Here is a 21,938-nt window from a genome sequence, read left to right as displayed (position 1 = left end):
TGAGGAGTGGGATTAGATTACTGAGCCAGGAGATAACATAAATAAGCGTGCGGCTGTAGAGAACAGTTCTCTTGCTGCTGCCTTGACCTTTCATTAGAAGCACTTATAGGCCCAACAGAGACTAGGGTCCCATTGCGTTAGGCATTGCATACACAGGGGGAGACAATCCTTGCTCCAAAGAACTTCCAGTCTAAACAGACCAGCTAAAGTGCACAAGAGAGGGAAGGCAACTCACCTATGGTCACATGGCAGACCTGGGTATAAACCCCATCAACTCCTGATTTCCAGTTTAGTGCCCTAGCTACTAGCCCACACTGCCTCTTTGAAGTATACAGCTTTGTGTCTGTTTATTCTCACCATTCCATCACACCCTCAGCATCAGAAATTTCACCTGGTCTCTAAATCTGCCAGGAATCCTCATTGCCTATGGCAAATCATGCTGATGCAAAACTTGAAAGCATTTGAAGTAATCTATTCCTAATTACAGTGATGATTAATTGCTAATTACTCATAGTTTGAACAATGGAGAGCAGTAGGTCTCCTAGTCTATACTTAATTGCAAGATCATCAGCTAAACTTGTATTTGGATATGAGACATTAACCCTTTGGTGAGAAAAATATTGCTATTAAGCGAACATTTGAACTTTTATTTTAAATGTGGCTTATATAGACTTGAGTGTGTTTTTTGGACAAATATGTGACAGGGTGTCAGACATATGCTGTAAGTCTTCCTCCTGTCCCAGAAGCATTTTCTAAGAAAAAAGTAGATGAAATTTTGTTAACATTTATATAGAAAAATCATTTTTTGCTGAATTCATAACCACACTTTTTAGCCTGGCTGCTCCACATGCCAAATTCTGGGACAACCCTCCTATAAAACCCCATGCATCAAAGGGAGAATGGATTCAGTGCTCTTTTTGTTTCCACCCAGAATCACAAAGGTCAAGTTGATTTGCACACACTCAGTGACAGGTGCCACGGAGAGGCCTTTGTAGGCCAGACACATCAGGGTCAGAAGCATGATTTGTGTGCCATGTGTCAATGGCAAGGTTATTCCAAATCAGTTCAGGAATTTCCGAGGGGCTGCGTGAAGGGCCACAGCTAGTAAGACAATAAATGCATCTTAATACCACAGTGGTTCTGAGTGCATGTATGCAGCAGGCCAGAATTTGGCCAAATAGTTGAAAACAAGCAACATTATTCCATACTTTACAAACAGATTTTATCATCTGAAGATGGAAGCTTTTTTATGTATACATTCTACTAAAGAGTACAGCCAGAATTACTTGAAGAGGATATTATTTAATATTTATATTAAAATAATATCCAGAAGCCCCAGCCAGGTTAGAGAAGTCACTGTGTTAAGTGCTGCACAAACGCACAGGAAGATTTGCCCTGAAAGTTAACTCAAACCTATTATATCTTCATTGCAAAATCCTGGGAGAGCTAGCTGTGAATTTGACGGTAGGTAGGAATATTAACACATTGACGAAGAGTTTAAAAACTAATATTTTCTACACTGAGAATAACATGAGAGGTTTTAGCTATCAACTGAGATATATTTCTAATGAAAGCAATAACTTTGTCATGAGTTCTAAGGAAGTAATTTTTCCTCTTAACTGCCTGAGTAGTAACTGCTTGTGCATAGATACTTTGGAAATCTCAAGCCATGGCTACACTACCAGAGACAATTGACCTAAGACAGCGTTTCCCAAACTATGGGCCGCGGCCCGGTACCGGGCTGTGGGGAAAAAAATACTGAGCCTCAGCGTGGCTGCCGGTAGGGGAGCCTAGCAGGCTGGGCTAGGAGGAGGTGGCGGCGGGGGGTAGGGAGAACTGGCCGCCGGGAAGAAGGGCTGGAGGCAGTGGGGCTGTCCCGCGAAGATCAGGGCAGGCGGGTGGGCGGCCGGTGGAAGCAGGGTTAGGGGTACCAGGGCTGTCCCGTGGAGATCCAGGTGGGTGGGCAGCGGGCAGCGGAAGCAGGGTTGGAGGCAGCGGGGCTGTCCCGTAGAGATGGTGGGGAGGGTTAGCAGGGGGCAGAAGCAAGCTTGGGGGTAGCGGGGCTGTCCCGTAGAGATGGTGGGGAGGGTTAGCAGGGGGCAGAAGCAAGCTTGGGGGTAGCGGGGCTGTCCCGTGGAGATGGGGGGTGCAGGTGGCGGAAGCAGGGTGGGGGGGGGCACAAAATGGAATCCCCGGCCAGACTCACTCCTCTGCCAGGGTCTATAGGGTCTGCATGTGCCCAGGTCAGTCCTGCTCTCCCCCCCTTCTCCTCCCGATCTCCCAGTCAAGCCCTGCTGCCCCCGTCCAGCCCTGCTTCCGGCAGCCAGTTCCCCCCGCCTCCCACCAATCTCCTCCAGGCAGCCCTGCTCCCCAAATGACCCCCCACAACTGGTTCTCCCGTCCTCTTCCTCCTGTTCTCCCCTGGCCAGCCCCTCCACCCCCCATCCAGCGCTTGTTCCGCCGCCTGCCCTCCCCAATTTCTGCTGGACAGCCCCACTGCCCCAACCCTGCTTCCGCCACCTGCCCCCCATCTCCGCAGGACAGCTCCGCTACCCCCAACCTTGCTTCTGCCCCCTGCAAACCCCCCCATCTCCACTGGACAGCCCCACTGCCCCAACCCTGCTTCCGCCACCTGCCCCCCACATCTCCGCAGGACAGCTCCGCTACCCCCAACCTTGCTTCTGCCCCCTGCAAACCCCCCCGCCATCTCCACAGGACAGCCCCGCTGCCTCCAACCCACCACATACCCGCCCTCTAGTAGTTGCTAACTGCCTGGCTGGCAGACACACTCAGGCAGCGTGAGCACATCTACTATCCAGGCAGTTCACAGCTAAGGACTGATAGACCTAATTATAATAAAACTTACCTAGTTAGAAAATACCAGACATTTTATATGTCTGGTAATTTCTCAATTTGTTTCTCAGACAAAACCCTCAAATACCAGATTGTCCAGTACAAAACCGGACACCTGGCAACCCTGCCCTTCCTTGCACCCTCCCTCCTAGACAGCTACCCTACCCCCAGTCTGCTCTTGCTCCGGCCTCCAGGAGTGCCCATGCAGCACCGGGTCCCCCAAGCCCTGGCCCAGGCTGGGTGGAGGATGCAGCTGGGTGAAAACTGAAAATGTATTCATTTTTCATTCTTTTTTTGAAATGCGTTTATATTTTTGGGCTGCAAACAACAGTACTAAAAAAAAACGGGTTCCAACTAAAGTAAAAAGTTTGGGAAACCCTGGTCTAGCCAGCTTTCTATCCATCTTACAGTCCATTTATCCAATCCATATTCCCTTAACTTGCTGGCAAGAATATTGTGGGTGACTGTATCAAAAGCTTTGCTAACACTGGCACTGAGGGTTTTGGGAGGACCAGAAACAACTTATTTGAATATTCATCATTTGCTTAATGAATATGCAAATGAATGTTACTGGTCCTCCAAAAGCTCGTGAATGGATTTACTGGTCCCCGTGTCAAAAAGTTTGGGAACCCCTGACCTAAGATATCCAACTCAAGCTACAAGAATAGCCTACCTGGATTCGATGTACCTTAGATCGAATTTCTGCAGTGTCTCCTTTCTTTTTTGCAAACGGGTGGAGTACCAGGATCAACGGGGTACTATCAGTGATCAATTTAGTGGGTCCTTACTTCACCCGCTAAATCAAACCCCAGGAGATTGATCTCTGGAGCATCGATCTTGGTGTAAGTAAAGACAAATTGTCATTGTGCAAAGCCATGAACCATTATCATCATGAGCCAACAGGCTGGTTGGTTGAACAGGTTTTTAGGTTCAATTTAAGGAATGAGATTCCTAAATGGTGAAGATCCCAATCACTTTTCTTCATTACAGAAAATGATTTTTCTGGGCAAAACGGTATTGTGATCATTGCTTGCTAGCACTGCTGCACACCCTTACCCATGGCTACGGTGTTTCTGTTATCAAACCACAAATTTACCTGTTTTTTAAATTCAGCTTTCAATGACATTGGTAAAATAAGCAAAGGTATCAACTCCAAAATTCTACTTACCAAAGTTCTGTCCAAACTAGCCCAGAAATTTCAACCAGAAAAGAAATATTCTCTGCTTCCTAATACTTCATAGCATTCTTATGTAGGAGTTTTAAGATGACTGCATTTCAGTGCTCAATGAAGTAATCTCTTTGTACATGTGTATAGCACTTTAGTTTTAACAAGAGAAATAGGATCCTTTGCAATGCAAGGTGCTAGATAAAATGTATAGGAATTAAATCTCATACAGCTGGCTGAGCATACAGGAGAATGTACATCTCATAGTATTCTATTACTACTGCTGAACAGCCTGCATTTACTGTAAATTGCTGACCTCCTATAGTATTTTGTCCAGATGTACAGATGTTCCCCCACATGTCCCCTATTCTAAACAAGTGGCAACTTCACATTTGCCAAATGTGGATCTCAGATATACTAAATATATATATATATATATATATATATATATATATATATATTTTACAGCTTTTAGCAACACCCAAAACATTCAGAGAAAGTCCTGGTATCATATATTATATGTGAACAATACTCTATGTGAAAGGTTTATATGAAAAAAAAAATATGAAGGGATTATAGCTATAAAATTTACAGAATACTAACTCAGACCCCATTCTGACATATTTTCAGGCATACTGTGCCTTTCTGGCAATCTGTCATCTTCATGCAGGGTATATATTCCTTGCAGTATCTCCTCACAAGGTACTATAGAATATCCACAAACTTGACTGAAGCAATCTGGTAGGCCTATGGGGATCTGGTGACAATCCAGAAAAAAAAAAAAAAAACCACAAAACCTCACTTTTCCAACCTCCCTCAGTCTTTAAAGCACACAGGGTAACACCTGAAGTGATATCTTAAATTATTCCCATTTCAGCAGCCATTTATTGCACAAAATGCATCAAGGAGTGTCCTATTAGGGACATTAGTTTTGACACTCCAGACTGGATTAATAGTCCATCAGATTTGGCATCCTGTCTCTGGCGGCAGCCTCTGCTTCATAGGAAAGCAGCTGCACATCATAATTCACCTGGCCAACTGTGAAATACAAACTTAAAAATTCTTCTTTATTTCCTTCTGTGATCAGCTGGTACCTTGCAGCATGCACTGATTATTCACTGGACTCCTAAGACAACACTTATCTAATTTCTTTGAGCACATAAAATTGAAGGACATTAAATACTAAATTTAACTGGTAAATTGATCCAATGCCTAGACAACCAAGCACCCAATTAAATGATTCACTATAATCATCTCTGCAAAGTATTAGAACTTCTAATGACGTTCTTGGCCAAAACATCCATCGGCCCCTTTTAAAATTCAGCTACAGTATGTGACTTTCCCAGTGAAATTAATCAGTCAACTTCCCACATAGGTAAATCTTCCCAGACTGCAGGAGAATGGGAACAAAAGGGCGCTAGCCACAGTTTTTATCTCCTGGTGGCTTAGAGCTGGGGCCACGTGCTGATAGGCAGAGTTTACTGGTCCTTTGAAAAGGAGCAGCCTCCTATCCTGACTAAGATCTCCAGACAGGATCTCACAAACTAGTTGTTTTCTGGGATTCCCACCACACGGCTTTGGAACCATGGAAGGCTGGCTGGTGTGGGAACTCGATTGCCCTGCTAATATTTCTAGAACACTAAGTAGTATGTGGAGCCTTGTTTGCTTAAACTTGTCTGTGGGGAAGAAAGGAAGCTAATCCCAAGTCATCTTCCCATTCTCACCACTGAAAACCTGTGCAGCACAAGATAGTGGATGAGCCTTCTTGTTGTTCAGGTAATTAACCCAAACATTTGTGAGCAGAGAATTTCAAAGTCAGAACAAGGGCTGCATCTAGACTGGCAAGTCTTTCCGCAAAAGCAACTGCTTTTGCAGAACAACTTGCCAGCTGTCTACACTGGCCTCTTGAATTTGCGCAAGAACACTGACGATCTAATGTAAGATTGTCAGTGTTCTTGCGCAAATACTATGATGCTCCTGCTCGGGAAAAAGCCCTCTTGCGTAAATGCTTTTGCGCAAGAGGGCCAGTGTAGACAGGTAAAAACTGTTTTGTGCAAAAAAGCCCAGATGGCAAAAATGGCGATTGTGACTTTCTTGCGCAAAACTGTGTCTAGATTGGCACGGACGCTTTTCCGCAAAAAGTGCTATTTCCATTTCCCTTGTATGCTGGTGGAATAAGGTTTCAGCTGCCTCAATGAGTCAGCTGAATCCACTTAAGTATCTCTTGACAGTTTCAAATCCACCAGCCTCTCACATGATCAAACACAACTGGCATAAGGCATGCTTTTGTATAAACCAAGGGACATTTTAGCAAATACTGCTAAATGATTCTCTCTCTTGAAAAATAAGTCATAACTAGCCTAAAAAAGAGGCATTAAAAGTGAGTACAAAGAAATTCCATGAAAATCAGAAATCACAAAATTCACGGTGACTTTTTAGTGTTATAACGTGGTAACACTGCTCTTTGCAAATACAGCTTTGTTAGGAGAAGTCAAATCGCATTGTATTTTCCCTCTTTCCTTGATTGGCTTAACCTAACCCCTATGATAAACAGGCTTGGAAGAAGCTATTTTCATCTGTGTATTTCAGTCTGAGCTTTTAGTAATGGGAAATGAAATTATATGTTTTGTAATCATGAGATGAGCTCAAGGGTTTTTTTTTTTTTTTTTTTAAATGTTGAATGCATCTGTGGTAAAAGGCATTTGCTAAATGGTAGGTGTTTATTGTGGATTTCCCTGACCAATTTTGCAATTTTAAAGAGCAGCAATATAGAAAATGATATTGTAAAGGGGAAAATTACTTTCTTTTTATTCATTTTTTCTTTCCCAATATGATACCATATTAGTAAGCTAATACCCTCAACTTTATCAGTCTACCAAAATTCTGCTCATCATGTATTCTGTGTATGTGCAGTGTATAACATAATGAGGCTCTGTTCCCAACTGCACAAACAATACACAATTATAAAAGCAAGGCCTGACACACAGATTTTTATGTTTAGGATTGTAAATCTCCACAACAGTGTTGCTAGGTTTCAATAGATACAATAGCCATCTGTTTTGGTTCTATTACTTTTTAGTACATATCAATATGGAATTAAGTTAACCCAGATGTGAAGGCATCACACTTCTCAGTTTTCTCTCTCCATGCAATGTGTTCGGGAGGCATCACACTTGAGTACCAACTGATCTAGAGGACCCACTCTCTTCCCATGGTCCTCTCTGGCAATTAGGGCTGTAATCTGAATATAATTTTTTACCTCAGTCTCTCTCTCTTTCTCTCTCGCAATCCGTACAGAACCTGTCTAAAATGTCCTGTTTTTTTCAGTACAAGATCTCTAAGATCAGACCTACTTACATCCACTCAAAATACTGTTGCAAAAACTCCCCTCTGCTCTGATGCTGCCAAAAAAATCTTGACAATGATTAGGTAGTTGGCACGCAGTGAACACAGCTTATCACACTGATGTGGGTTGTCTGGTTGTTGTACCAGCTTTTTACCTCACCTTACACTAAGACTGTAAGCTCTGTAGGGTCAGGTCTGCACTGCATGTTCCTATAGGGCCTTCCATAATGGGGGCTGGGGCAACTAGGGCCTTACCAACAATACAGATAATATCGAGTAGTCCTTAATGTTTCTCAAAATTCCATAAGCCAAGCTCCTTGATTTCCAGTTGTAAGGAGAAGTCTGCTTTTGTGCGGCTCATGTAGGCCAAGCATAGAATCATAGAATCAGGCTACGTCTACACTGGCCCCTTTTCCGGAAGGGGCATGTTAATTTCAGAGATCGTAATAGGGAAATCCGCGGGGGATTTAAATATCCCCCGCGGCATTTAAATAAAAATGTCCGCCGCTTTTTTCCGGCTTTTAGAAAAGCCGTAAAAGAGCGTCTACACTGGCCCCGATCCTCCGGAAAAAGCGTCCTTTTCCGGAGGATCTTATTCCGGAGGATCTTCAAAGTAGGAATAAGATCCTCCGGAAAAGGGCGCTTTTTCCGGAGGATCGGGGCCAGTGTAGACGCTCTTTTACGGCTTTTCTAAAAGCCGGAAAAAAGCGGCGGACATTTTTATTTAAATGCCGCGGGGGATATTTAAATCCCCCGCGGATTTCCCTATTACGATCTCTGAAATTAACATGCCCCTTCCGGAAAAGGGGCCGGTGTAGACGAGCCCTCATAGAATAATAGGACCGGAAGGGACCTCGAGAGGTCATCGAGTCCAGCCCCCCGCCCTCAAGGCAGGATCAAGCTCCGTCTGCATCTCGTCTAGTATCCACAACTGACTACAAGACGCACTGTACAATGCACAGAAAGATGGCTCTAAATAAGGACACTTTTCATACCTTCCTAGCCGCCTCTATTGTATAGGAGCAACTTCTGCAGGTGAAAGAGACAAGCCTTCAAGCGTACACAGAGTGTGGTCCAATAAATGATATTATCTCACCCACCTTGTCTCTCTATTTGTATTGATGACCTCCTTCCTCCATGAAGTTTCCAAACACAGTTTCTCCCACTACTGCCCAGCTGGACTTACTTTCACCTCTTTAACAAATTCTATGCATCTGAAATTCAGTAGGTGGCAGCAGCAGCAATTGGTTTAAAAGGAAAAGCCACTGGGTTAGAGGAAAGGGAGGAAGACATTTTTCATGACAAACTGATTCAACCATGGAGAAAAGTTCCAGTTGAGTTCAGAAACTGCAGGAAGTCATGAGCTGAGGCGGTTCAGATTTGCTCCAAACTAGCTCACCAATCCAGTCACGAAAGTGTAGTAAAGCATAAAAACAGAAACAAAACAAAAACACCACCACTTCATCCCTCACCATTGACTCTAAATGCTCATTCTATAGTTGCAAATTAATGACATTCAGGAGGTGAATTTAGGCATATCACCAGAAAATTTCATCCAGCTCTATTTCTTCAGTTCACATTACTACACAGTACACAGAACATAATATAATTATTGATTATATTTCTTATAGTATCTGCATGCTTTAGACCCTCTGTGAATCATAGAAAAGTCCCTTTAATATGTCATCATCAATTGCATATTGATTTCACATCAATACAAAATAATCAGTATTCATTAAGAAATTTTAGTTGCCAATTTATGTGTGTGTGAGAGAGAGAACTTCCACAAGGAGAAAATCAATACAATTGACACGGTTGATGCCTTCAAAAGTGACAAGACTAGAGAGGGTCAGAGAGAACTGCTCTCCTTTATGTGGTTTAGGCTCTTAAATAAATATGAACAGGAAGGAAAACATTTCTCTAGTCATTTCCCTCATATTTTATCCCTCAGATAAGTGCAGACTTACCTTTTGAGATCCTGATGCCGAGCCCTTTAGTGAAGTGCGTTTGAAGGAGCCGCTCATCCTCCTTAAGGAACCTGTGAACTTCCCTCCTTTTCCTTTTTTAGTTCCCTGCCCTTTACCCTCCATGTGTGACCTAGCACCCTGCCACCAAGAGAAACCCTAAATTTATTCATATAGTCTCAGTTGTTGTTCACTGAAGCCAAAGATCAGCAAATTACAGCTAAAATAGAATAAAGAGACAGCTGTGTAAAATAAAAAATCAAAGCCCAAGAACATGGGAGTCCTGTTATGATTTGCGCCCTGTAACTCGTATTACAAGCCAGGCTAGAGAAGCAAAAAAAACAAGGCAAAATGAACTGGTACAAACTGCTGTCCCCCTCCTTCCTTCTCTACAGACTCTATAATCAGGCTTAATGCACACAGCTCCTGCAAGCTATGGTTTTTAATGGATGGAGATTTAATAAATGGTGATTGAAGGTAAATCTACTTTAGAAGCAGCAGCCCGAAAGGTTTTTTTATTCATGCAAAGCATGGAGCAGTCAGATGGAAATTATTTTGGTATCAGTAAAAAGGCACATGAAAAAAGCAGATGGTCCTCAGCAGTCTACAAGTTAGAAACTTGGTGGAATGTTAGGGTAGCTGCTGATGGGGAAAAGCATTCAACAGATCTGGGGGTGGAAAGCCACAATAAAGACAAACTTCCCAAACCCCCAAGATCACAAGCAAGTGTAATGTTAGTTAAGTAGCAGGCTGTGGAGAATGAGAGTCTATGTAACTCAGTTTACCTCTGATATTATTCTGTCTGACTGCATAGACCTATATTAAAGGAGGCTGTTTGGTGGGGGGGGGGGGGGGAAGGAGGGGTAGTAGGGGGGGGAATGGATGACAAAACAGAAAAAAAAAAACCAATGTCCAAAATATATTCTCGTGTTCCCTTAAGGCAAGGGTTTTCAACTTTGAGTCGTGGCTCATAAGGGTAAGCTGCTAGCTGGCCGCAAGATGCTTTGTTTACCTGAGTGTCCACAGGCATGGCTGCTCGCAGCTCCCAGTGACCGTGATGCACCACCTGGCCAATGGGAGCTGAAGGAAGCAGTGCGATCTGGGCCACCACTTCCTGCATCTCCCATTGACCAAGAATGGTGAATCACCGCCACTGGGAGCTACCAGTGGACATATCTCTGGACACTCAGGTAAACAAAGCATCTTGCGGTCAGCTAGCAGCTTACCCTTACAAGCCTTGACCCAAAGTTTGAAAACCCCTGCCTAAAGGGACCTTGAGCTCGGCAGCTCTTAATCAGAGCCAGTATCCAGTCTCTGACAGTGGCCAGCACCAGGTTAGTTGGAGTGATGCTGCCATCTTTCCTACCTGGCTTCCAGCAATCAAAAGTTTAGGGTTGTGACATCTTGGCTAATAGTCACTGATGGATCCAGTTATGCTTTTGGCTTTCACAACCACCACTGGCCACATGTTCCACAGGTTGCCTGGGCATTGTGTGAAGAGGTACTCTGTTAGCTTTGTTTTAGTCTTCCTGCCTATTCATTTCATCGAGTGACTTCCAGGTTTGTGTGTTATGTGACTAGGTAAATAATATGGCCTTATTATTCATTCATATTTTTCAACTAGGAGGAAGAAGTTTAAAACCAGCATAGCCATAATCTTTGGTAGACTATGTTACAGGTTATTTGGTGGTATTAAAAATATTTATTGAGGCATTTAGAGAAAAAGGTTGAGGTAGAAGCTGGCAGATGGAAATGGAACAGTGATAATCCATCCGAAGAGACCTTAGCCGGTGGCTGAGAGGAGAGGATGATTGAAAGAATGGTAGTAATCACACAAGTCCTTTACAATATAGCACCTTGTAAACTCCACAGATAACTGCTCCTTCTTCACTGTCATCTCTGCTCAGTAAGCAGAAAATAACTATCTTCCCTGTGGCACACAGCTAAAACACTGCAAAAGAGAGAAACTTCTTAGGCTAAGTTCTGCCCTGGTGTAAGCCAGCATAACACTACCAAACCCAAGAGTTACTTCTGCTTATGCTAAGGCTGAATTTGGCCTATCCTGCTTGTTTCAGCCACAAAATCACTAGTTATATGCTCAGTCAGATCTCCTGCTAGGTCAGTTGATTTCAGTTGAGCTCTGACCATTTTCACTAGCTGAGAATCTGCTCCTATTATTCTTGCACTTTTGCTGGCGAGAATTACAAATGAAACTGAACAGTTCAAGCTTGAAGTGCTGGTACTGAGAACAGTCATTTTGAATCAGAACGTAAATAGATTCAACATGAATGCAGTAGATTAAGAGTAAATATAGAGCTAAGGGATTGTTCTGTAGTGACTTTTCTGTAACTCAGTTTAAGAACACAAAACAAACCTCTGAGGTGTATCCTCTGTACTGTATATAACATGGAACCGAAATATATCTTGCCATAACAATGCAATTTCATGAAGCAACGTCAAATTGCATTAGCCAGAAGAGGTGACACATGTTACTTCTGGAAAGGAGAAAAAATAAGTTTGCTGAAGTGTGGGTGTGGCGTATTGAGCACAGAAAATGGTGGTAGTAAGAGTGTTCTATTCTCTTTAAACTCTGGTATTCTGACTGGATTTTTTGGCAATTTAAAGGGTATCAATATGCAAGTGTTAGGAAGAATTGTGAACATGAGGGACAGAAAAAATATTATGAAAAATAGAGGAGCATATGTGGTTTGCCCATGGGAAATTTACCATGTGATGAAGGTCTCTCATGGTTACCCTGAAAAGGGCAGCATTTATTATTCCCCCCTCACTCTTGAAGATGACCAAAATGCTGTATATAATAGAGCAATGGAAACAATTCATTTTAGCTCAGGGGGAAAAGTAACAAACTTCTTATTTCAATCCCCACTTGGGGCGGGGGGGAGACTCAGGGCAGGGGTGCTAAGAGGGGTGTGTCGTTCTGGGGATGCTCAGGGCAGGGGATTGGGGATGTGGGGACTCAGGGCATGGGTGGGGGGATGTGAGGCTGTGTGCAGGGGTCCGGGCAAGGGGTTGGGAGGTGTATGTGTGGGCTCATGGTCTTCCTAATAGCCTGAGCTTTATGCTTAGGGCACACTGAAAAATGCCATAATTTCTTATTGTTCTTTGATACTAGCGATGCAAATGGTTAACCGGTTAACTCATAAGCATCATTCTTACTGGCTGATGCTTATCGGTTACAGTTAACCGGCTGGCCAGAGCAGCCCCCATTCTCCTGCCCCCACGTAATCAGTTAACCGGTTAAACACAGTATTAACTAATTAACCAGGATTTTACATCCCTATTTGATACCAGTGCATCCAGCCTAGCAGCTGGGTTCTGATGTCCCCCTGCAGACAAAAAATGCCTTTTAAAAGGTTACTGGGAATTTTCCTGCATAAAAACTGGGCTCTCACCAAGCAATATTTGAAATCAGACAGCAATTTGAGCTACCTATTTTTATTTCAAACCCCTTCAATTCTTCACACTTGGCCCTCTGTTGTTTAGTAACTCTCCAAGAGAAATCTGCCCTCTCTCAAAATGAAAACAAAGAGAAATGTCGAAATCGCTCTGTAAGATGACTTCATCCTGTTAATCCATTTACATGCTTTTTTTCAGGTTGGCTGGCTTTGAAATGCTGGTTTACTAGTCCAAAATAATGTTAACCCTCTTAAAAAGCCTCAAGCGCCTCAGTTCACCTAATATTTTGTTACTGTTGCAATACTGTTGTATGTTCGGAAGCTGCAAATAATAAGAATATACCCTCATGACTTTAGAAAGCCCAGAAGGAAATAATGAGAGGGCCCAATTCTGTTCTTGCTGAAGTCAGTAGGAGCAGGATGAGATCAGGGATCTGTAACAGTTTAGATGCTAGTTAAGGTGAAAGAATGAGAAGGCCTCATGTGCTGACTCCTGGTTAATTGCTATGCTTGCCGAATACAATAATTTTGGAGTGGCAGATTCAGCTTTGAAAAAGCAGTATAAACACCCCTCTCCCTGTATACTTCAAAAGAAGACATTAATAGACATTGTGCTATAGATGCAGTTTTAACATTTGAATAATTACAAATATCAGGTTATATTAAATTTTTTTTGCTTCCTTATTTTTCAGGGATGTACTCTCCTTTTCTCTTTTCCTCACTTGTAACCCCGAAAAGGGCTTTACATGCAAATCACTAGGCAATCACTTATATGTGATCTCTAGCCCATATACTGAGTTTCAGACATGTTCAGAATGAATAAAGGGGAGGATGAGAATAATTGGGATACTAGTTAGAGATATATTTTATAAATGTAAGTGAAGCACAACCATTGTTACACACAGTCTCTGTCAACAGACAAAACTCTACAGTCCTTATTACAAAAGATTTTGCTTTTACTCAAAGCAACATTTTTTTCCCCCAGAAATATTCAAGTTCTCCCATTTAGTACATTGTAATAAGAGCAGAAGAATTGTGTTTAAAAATCACTCTTCTTGTAAGTGCTCCTCCTACACCACAGTTTCACCTTGAGACAGGCCCACTGATGGGAGGGAGGGAGCAAGTGCCCTGAAGCCCGGCACTTCAAAAGGCCCTAATGCCCCAGGCCCTTTAAATTACCACTGGAGCATGTCACATTGCAGTCTGGGCTGCACTGAGGGGACACGGAGAAGGATCCCTCTCCCACACCTTGCCTACAGACCTGGAGAGGCTGTCGGCACTGTTGTCTGGAAATACTCTGGACTAAGAAAACCTAAAAATATGAAATACCATTTTTTATACAAAGAGAGACTCCAGTGCTTACATTCAATGTACCAGACTGATAGATAGAGGACTTCAATATTCCTTACTATCAAGACCACGAATTCAGTGCCAGTATTCATAGTGCTGATTTATCTTAACACTTATCCAGATAGCCCGCCTGTTGCAGACAGACCGAGAGGAATCAAGATCCCAGCTATCAAAGGTCTCCACTCATTTTGATTGCCCAAATTGGTACCCCTCTTTTTGTTCATAATAGGAAACCAAAAACCGTGGGACCTAAAACTGACACTTGAAAAACTCTCTCAAACCTCATTCCAGCTATTACCATGGTAACAAGCATGCTAGTTCGTTTCAATTCAATAGTGCTTTTTAGTCTTCCTCCACATGGCTTGAAGCTGACATGGACTGAACTAAGAACTTTCAATAAAAATAAACCACCACTTCATGCATGGTAATGATTTTTGGGCACATTACTAACCTGCGCAAAAGTGAATCCAAGGACACAAAGATGCCATGAAGTCCTTTAACTTTGTTAGCAGATGTGTGCAACAAAGCTGAATGCTTCAAAAAAATGAAGGTCTCCACATCATCTTTCAAATACTTGAAAATGGGCCAAACCATGAATCCCTCCCCTGCCCCACATGAAATTACATGGTTTTTCCTTGAAAATACAGTCATTATTAAGCAAAACAAAGTACCTTTCAGGGGTTGTTTGTTTGTTTGTTGCAAGAAACTTAGTTCAGCTCAAAGACATATTTAATGGGATGGTCATTTCATCAGCACTTGACAAACGCTTCATAATATGGACCCATGTGAATGGGCCCCGATGAGCTGTTTCAATCCCAGCCATTTGACAATTAACTTTGTTGTGAAAAATGTTCACCGTTTTCATTGAGCTCTGGTTAGTTCTGATTAAATGCCATTACAACAGGCCAGGAGATCATTTGTGTATGATAGCCGGATGTCTAAGGCTTCTGAAGTGAATATATCTCCTGATTCAGGAAGTCAGTTACAGTGTTCTTTTAGCCCAGACTGCACTTTTACAGACTACATGCCTTGTTACTAATCAGTGGCTTTGAAGATTAGCAGATGTTGCTACTTCTGTTTCTCGTCTTGGATCCAACATAGCCAGAACTTTGTGCTGTACACCTTCTGATGGTAATCAACAATCTGTAGGGACTGGAGCCACAGGTAAGCAAACTGCTATGCAGTTAGTTGGGCCAGTGAAGCCTGAGGACAGGTTACAGATTAAATACCTATATATCTTCAAAGTGACGATGTGTTAAACCTAAGAATGCCAAGAAAGTGCAGTTTTTATTTAAAATATGTCAAATTACAAAAGAGAACGTTTTGCAATATCTTAAAGCAAGTATCCTTCATCTGCTTTAAGATTTAGATTTGATTATTAAGAGGCTTGGTTCAAGTCCTCAAACACTCCACTATTGATTATTAAAATATACACTTTTTAATTTAGCTGTTTTTCTGATCAGTAATTCTAGATTAATCTTTTTCTGTGAAAATGTGAAAGTAGGTTTAATGTGAGGTTAAGGAGATTGGGGAAATGAGCTCTGCTTCTTCCAAAGTGCCTGTAAACTGGTGACATTCCCACCCTATTGCCAACAAATTAGAAACCCAGAAGGTACTGGTAATTTGAACAACAAATTATAAGCCATGCTCTCTCTGAAAGCTGGATTTCTCCTAGGGCCTTTCTCCCTTACAAGAGGTAGATATTTCTATTTGTCCTCTTCATTCACTCAGAACAAATAGCACAGGCTCAGATCTCTTATATTGCTAGATTGCAGTTAGAAAGGACACCTTCATCTCCAATAAATTTTGCACTGCTGTGCTGGTTTCATGCACCACACCGCTCGATAACTTAGCGGAAGAAACCCTACATTCTCATGAAAGGTCCCAGAAGCGGTCACCCTGGTACACTGTCTTCATACACAGTGATTATCTTGCATTTACATGGCACCTTTCTTCCCAAAGGATCCCAACGCACATTACAGACTTTACAAACAGGTTTCTATTCACAATGGAAGTGCAATCACCTCTGGGGTTGGAATGCTGCCAGAGTTTGACAGTGCACACTGGGTCCTACAGCCAATGTGCAACACAGCAGATGAGAAGATAAAAATCACATGACTTGCAGTTAGGAAATGTAAATTAACTACTATTATTAGAGACTGATCTAAAGATTAATACATAATCAGTTCCTGACACTACCGTGGTTTTCACCATCCACGTATCTGAAGCTACGTACAGACATTTGATTAGTAACACTCACAACACTCCAGTAAAGGCGGCATTATTTTCTGTATTGCACAGATGAGGAAAGCGGCACGGAGTAGTTATTGGACATATTTTTAAAAGGGCTTGCTATTTTAAGGGCTCGACATGAGGCACCATAGACCTAATCTTTAGTGGTGCTTAACAGCTACAACTCAAGCTAATGTATATGGAGGCCACAGGGATTCAGCACTTCTTCAAACCAGATGCTAGACACCTCAGCTTTGGCTCTCAAAACCCGAGGCACACAAAGGGCTTGATGCAGCAAACACTTGTGCATGCAAATCAAAACAGGACTACAGGCAGTCCCCGGGTTACATGGATCTGACTTACATCAGATCCCTACTTACAAACGGGGTGAGGCAACCCCGCACTAGCTGCTTCCCCCCAGCAGACCAGGGAGACGCGAAGCTAGCGCCCCGCCCCCCCAGAAGACCAGGGAGACGCGGAGCGGCTTTTCTCAGCAGACACCTCAGCTTGAGAATAAAGGACTGAGGGAAGTGAGGTGTGGGAGAATAAAACTGAGCTCTGGAGAAATGTTTGGCTAGAGTTTCCCCTACAATATGTACCAGTTCCGACTTACATACAAATTCAACTTAAGAACAAACCTACAGTCCCTATCTTGTACGTAACCCGGGGACTGCCTGTACATAAATTTAAGCAGACATTTGCAGGATCAAGGCCAAAAATAGTCTCAGAGACTTTTTGCTTTATACTCAAGAACATCCTCCCTATCCTGATCCTTTTTTAAGGGGTTTTAAAGGGATGCCCTTAGGATCTATGGGCCCTACAGTGTTCCATAAAACTGGTGCCCCTAACCCCGACAACAGACTTTTTTAGACATGTGATTTTGTAATCATCAGCAACACACTAATGAAATAGTTTTAAAACAAATTTTAAACTAAGGTCCTGTCGACTAACACAGTACATTCAGAAACTGAGAGTCTATACCTTGAGTTGGCAAATGCCTGTTACATGGCTTCATTACGCTTGAATGGCTCTTTCACGGGTTCAGTGTTCTGCTAATAGGTCTGTCAGGATTTTTCACTTTTAAGTTAACTAGATCCTCTCTGAGGAAGTAGAGCCACACACAAGGGATAATGAAGAGAAGGTGAGTGGACATTAAGACCTAGTCATGCCCCAAATTTTCTTGTGCCCTATGCAGCTGCATATGGGTAAGCATGGCTCTGGGCTATTAATACCAACAGCTACTAAGATCTTATTTTTATTCTAGTAGCACCTAAGAGCCACAGCATTGTTTTCAGCTTTACCTTTCTCCCTCTTGGCCCAAAATGAAAAGAATACAAGATGTCAGCCCATTGGCTCATTTTATTGATATAAATGTTTCATTTATAATTAAGAGGGGGTATTGAGTGAGCACATACAGAGCTATCACAAATTACGTTAGTCCTGTGACTCACCCCAGGAATCTGAAAACAGCTCAGTGTATTCCTATTAATAAAAGGAAAAGAGGAGAGATTTATTGGTTTATAGATGCTCGAATCACAAGCAGGTGGACTGGAATATGTATTGTGACAAAGTGGTTGTAAAGATAATTGAAAAAAATATAGCATGTAAATTAAAAAGGTTTTACAGGCACTTTGATAACATCATTCTCTTTGCAGGGAGTAATCAAAGAATCTGAAGCTAATGCAGCTGGTCAGCAGTAACGTTGCACTTCAGGTTTCCACCTAGAATAAATCATCATGTTTTTGCCCCAGGAAAAGCCTAAATGGATTTTCATGCTGAATTCTGATGGTTTTGCTTATGTAGACGCTAATAGGTTTTTTTGGCTCTCTGTTTTCATAAACCAAAAACTGATTAAAACTTCAGCACTTATTTCATTGAACCAAGGATGGAATTTAGGCTGAGATTTGCAAAAGTGCTTATCATTCCCGTAACTCTGCTTCCAGTGAACACAAAATGCTTCTGGATCACCACCCTCACCCTGTAAATTCCTGTTGGGAATTTGGCTAATAATTGGTAGGGGGAGATAGGTAATTGATATAGGAGCATGGTTAATTATTAGAGACCAGGCCCGGGCATGAGAAGATCTGAAATCTCTTATCTCTATCATGGACTCTCGGTACAGATATCATTGATCTCTGTGCCTCGTTTTGCCCATTGCTGAAATGAGGATAATAATTTAATTCTAAAGTGCTCTGAGATCCTCTTCTAAAAGGTTCTGTGCAAATGCAAACCATTATTAGGACATTAAAAAAAATATACAATAAAATGCTACATGTGAATCATTTGTAACTGGCCACTCTTAAGTCTCATTTATCTATGGAATAGGAACAATCATGACAGAAAGAATACTATCTTCCCCTCACTGTCCTTCTAATGGAGCTTAAACTTGACCTGGAGAAATGATCTCCAGGGGTCTTCATGTCTATTCCGTCTATGGCCTCTCTGCAGACACTGCCTACAAGTGTGCCCATTAGAGCCACCTGCGAGGAAGATACTGCTATAGGGACACTTATTAACTGGCAACTTGAATTAGAGTTCTAAGATCATGTCACGTAAGCTACTATGCAGTCATTAAATGGGAGTCAGTCACAGCCAGTGGATTCATACAAGAGACCTGGAGGTGAAGGTCACTGTATCCCATTACTATTTTCTGAGTTACCCTGAAACAACCCTTCCAGTCAAACTTATGTTGTGTCTTCAGAATCAAAATGTCAAGTGAGGGTCAAGGCAAATACACAAAGAGGAACATTTAAAAAAAATTTAACTTCAGTTCTAAATTAATTCTCAGTTATTCTGGTAACGCATTAGTCTTAATGATATAGAAAATAGGGTCTTTATGTTGAAAATTAGCTTGTTGGCCTTATACATCTTCTTCAGTAAAGGATCTAAATTGTTGCATGTAGAGTTAATAGTCAAAAGAATAGGGGGAAAAGGGTCAGCTAAAATTCTGAATTTTACTTTACCGCTGCAGTTTCTTAGTGAGCAAGTACAGAAGTAGCCAGCAAAGTAGGCAGAAAAAAAAATGCCCCATAAAAATCCTCGCAGCTATTGGTTTCATTTGCTTTTGCACTGAACTATAAAACTAATGCCCAGGCAACAAACAGTGGGCATGAGGAATGTGTCTGGTGCTCTTGTTAAATTGACCATTGCAACCTCAGAGCAGGAAGTTGCTAGGGCAATCCTAGTAAATTCTTATCTCAGAAAGGCAGCTGTACCATTACAATTATGAACTCACTCTCTCTGCCTTCTTTTGTAAAACTTATGACTAAAGAATTAATGTAAAAACAGATTTAGACAGGATAAGCCACTAACAAAAAGAATCCATAAAAATCTTTCTGGAACATTTTTATTTACTAAGTATTTTCATGTCCTTTTAGGAAGCAGCCTGTGTTAAACCCATCGAAGTATAATGCTTTCTAACTCGTGTTTGTTATGTTGAAGCAGTTTATTTCTATCTATATATTTTAGAAATGTTCATCTGCCTGTCTATCTGTGAGGCCATATTTAGATTACAGGGTTTTTCTGGGATACTGGAGATATCCCGGAAAAACTCTGCCGCATTCAGCGAATGTGTCTGCTCTTCCAAAAAAATTTTCGGAAGATCAGAGGTGCTTTTTCGGCATTCCTATAAACCACGTTTTATGAGGAAGAAAGGAAGTTTTGAAAAAGGGTTCTTCATGTAGCTACAGGTTGAACCTCCCAAACCAGGACACTCTGGTCCAGTAACATCCATGGTCCAATAGGGAAGCTTGGTGGCAGGGGGCAGGTGACTGAGGATGGGTAGCCTTGCTGGGTGGGACCAGATGGCAGGGGGCTGGTGTGCAGGAGTGAGGGGCTAGGTGGCAGCAGGACTGGGGCTGGCATCTGGCAGGGGCTGGATCCAGAGCAACAGCACCAGTGTCTGGCAGCCCAGCTGGGGCTGGAGCCAGATTCACCAGTGACAGCTCGGCTGGAGACAGAGCTGCCAGTGGTAGCAGCCTGAACAGGGATGGCACCTGGCAGCCTGGCTACAGCCGGAGCTGTGGGACATGCGGCAGCTCAGCGGAACCAGAACTGCTGCCAGCCTGGAGCCAGCAGCAGCAGTAGCCCAGCTGTGGACACACATTTGGCAACCTGGCTGTGGTCAAAGCCGGATCTCTTTGGTGTCCAGCAGCTCAGCTGAAGCCTGAGCTAGGAGCAGAGCATCTGGCAGCCTGGCTGTGGTTGGGATCAACGGCGTATCCAGCAGCCTGGCCCGAGCCAAAGCTGCCAGCAGCAGCAGGGCTGGTGTCTAGCAGCTTGGACGTGGTTGGGGCCGGAGCTGCAGGGCATCTGGCAGCTTAGTCCGGGGCCAGGGCGGGCAGCCTAGCTGGCCAGGACTGGCAGGAAGGGACCGGAAATGCTGGTGGTGGGGAGGAGCGGTGGGCTGGGTGGTAGTGATGACAGGACCGCTCCATTCTTGAAAAGTTCCTTATTTGAGACCAGTCAGGTCCCGAGGGTGCCAGCCCAGGGAGATCCAACCTGTACTTATAGACTGTAATGAAATCTCCTCTTGACCTTCTCTTTGTTAAGCTCAGTAGACAGAGCTCGTTGGGTCTATCGCTATAAGGCACATTTTCTAATACTTTGATTATTCTCATGGATCTTCTCCAAACCCTCTCCAATTTATCAGTACCCTTCTTGAACTGTGGGGACCAGAATATTCCAGCAGCTCTTTCACCAGGGCCAATTACTCCTATTCATGCATTAGGACACCGAAATCTTCTTCAGAGTCACTCCTTCCCAGACAGAGTCCCCTACTAACCTGTAACTATTGCCTACATTCTTTGTCCTGGATGTATCCATCTATATTTAGTAGTAGTGTTTGCTTGTGCCCAATTTACCAGCTGATCTAGATTTCTCTGAGTCAGTGATGTTGTATATTGGGTTGTAGATATAGATCTTGTTATGGTAACTGAGTAGGTCACTGGCGTCAGCCCAGCTAGTCTGGGCTTGTTCTGGTGAGTTCTGTGCTATGCAATAAAATGGACACTTGCACCTACTCCAGCTCTCTGCCTTTCCACTGATTTCTTCCTATGCTGTGAAACTCCCCACGACATAACAAGTGACCTTTCCTCTTCATTATTCCCCACTCCCCCGATGTGTGTGTGTCACCTGCAGACTATCAGCGATACCTCCAGGTCGAAGGGTGCAGAGGGATCTGGGCTGACTGGTCATTGTAACTAGTGGAGATGTGTTGTTCTCACTTTCTGTAAAGATCAGCATTGGAATGTATTGATTTTAGAAGGGCCTCTGAGAGACCATTTTGTGGATCTCAGTCTGGGAAAAATCCTCCCAATCTCCTGGGCCAGGCTGAATCTGATGCTTACATCCTAGGCTGCACACAGCACCCTTCAGACAGGAAGTGGTTGGGCCAAAGTTCATTTCTCTAGAGCTCAGTTCTGCTGTTTGTGGAATGGACAGATGGTGGTGCTGGTGGTTGTGGTAAGCACCACCCAACACAGGATGGCAGCTGTGGGGGTGCACCCACAGCTCTGGAAAACATATTCCCTCCTTCTGGCAGAACATCTCCTGATGCTCCTTTGGGTACTGCGATGCTGCACTGCCCAGCACTTTGGTTTGGCCTCACAAGAA

The 21,938-nt window shown here is 43.0% G+C and overlaps 1 protein-coding gene across 2 annotated transcripts in view; it reads right to left on the bottom strand.

Moving 5' to 3' along the window:
* Positions 1-21,938, bottom strand: part of TRPM1 (transient receptor potential cation channel subfamily M member 1) — a 159,416-nt gene that overhangs the window by 112,574 nt on the left and 24,904 nt on the right. The gene's annotated exons all lie outside the window — the stretch shown is intronic.

Source organism: Pelodiscus sinensis, chromosome 14 (genome assembly GCF_049634645.1).
Source record: "Pelodiscus sinensis isolate JC-2024 chromosome 14, ASM4963464v1, whole genome shotgun sequence".
In the NCBI taxonomy this organism is placed as follows: Eukaryota; Metazoa; Chordata; order Testudines; family Trionychidae; genus Pelodiscus; species Pelodiscus sinensis.
This window is presented reverse-complemented; position numbering and strand designations above follow the sequence as displayed.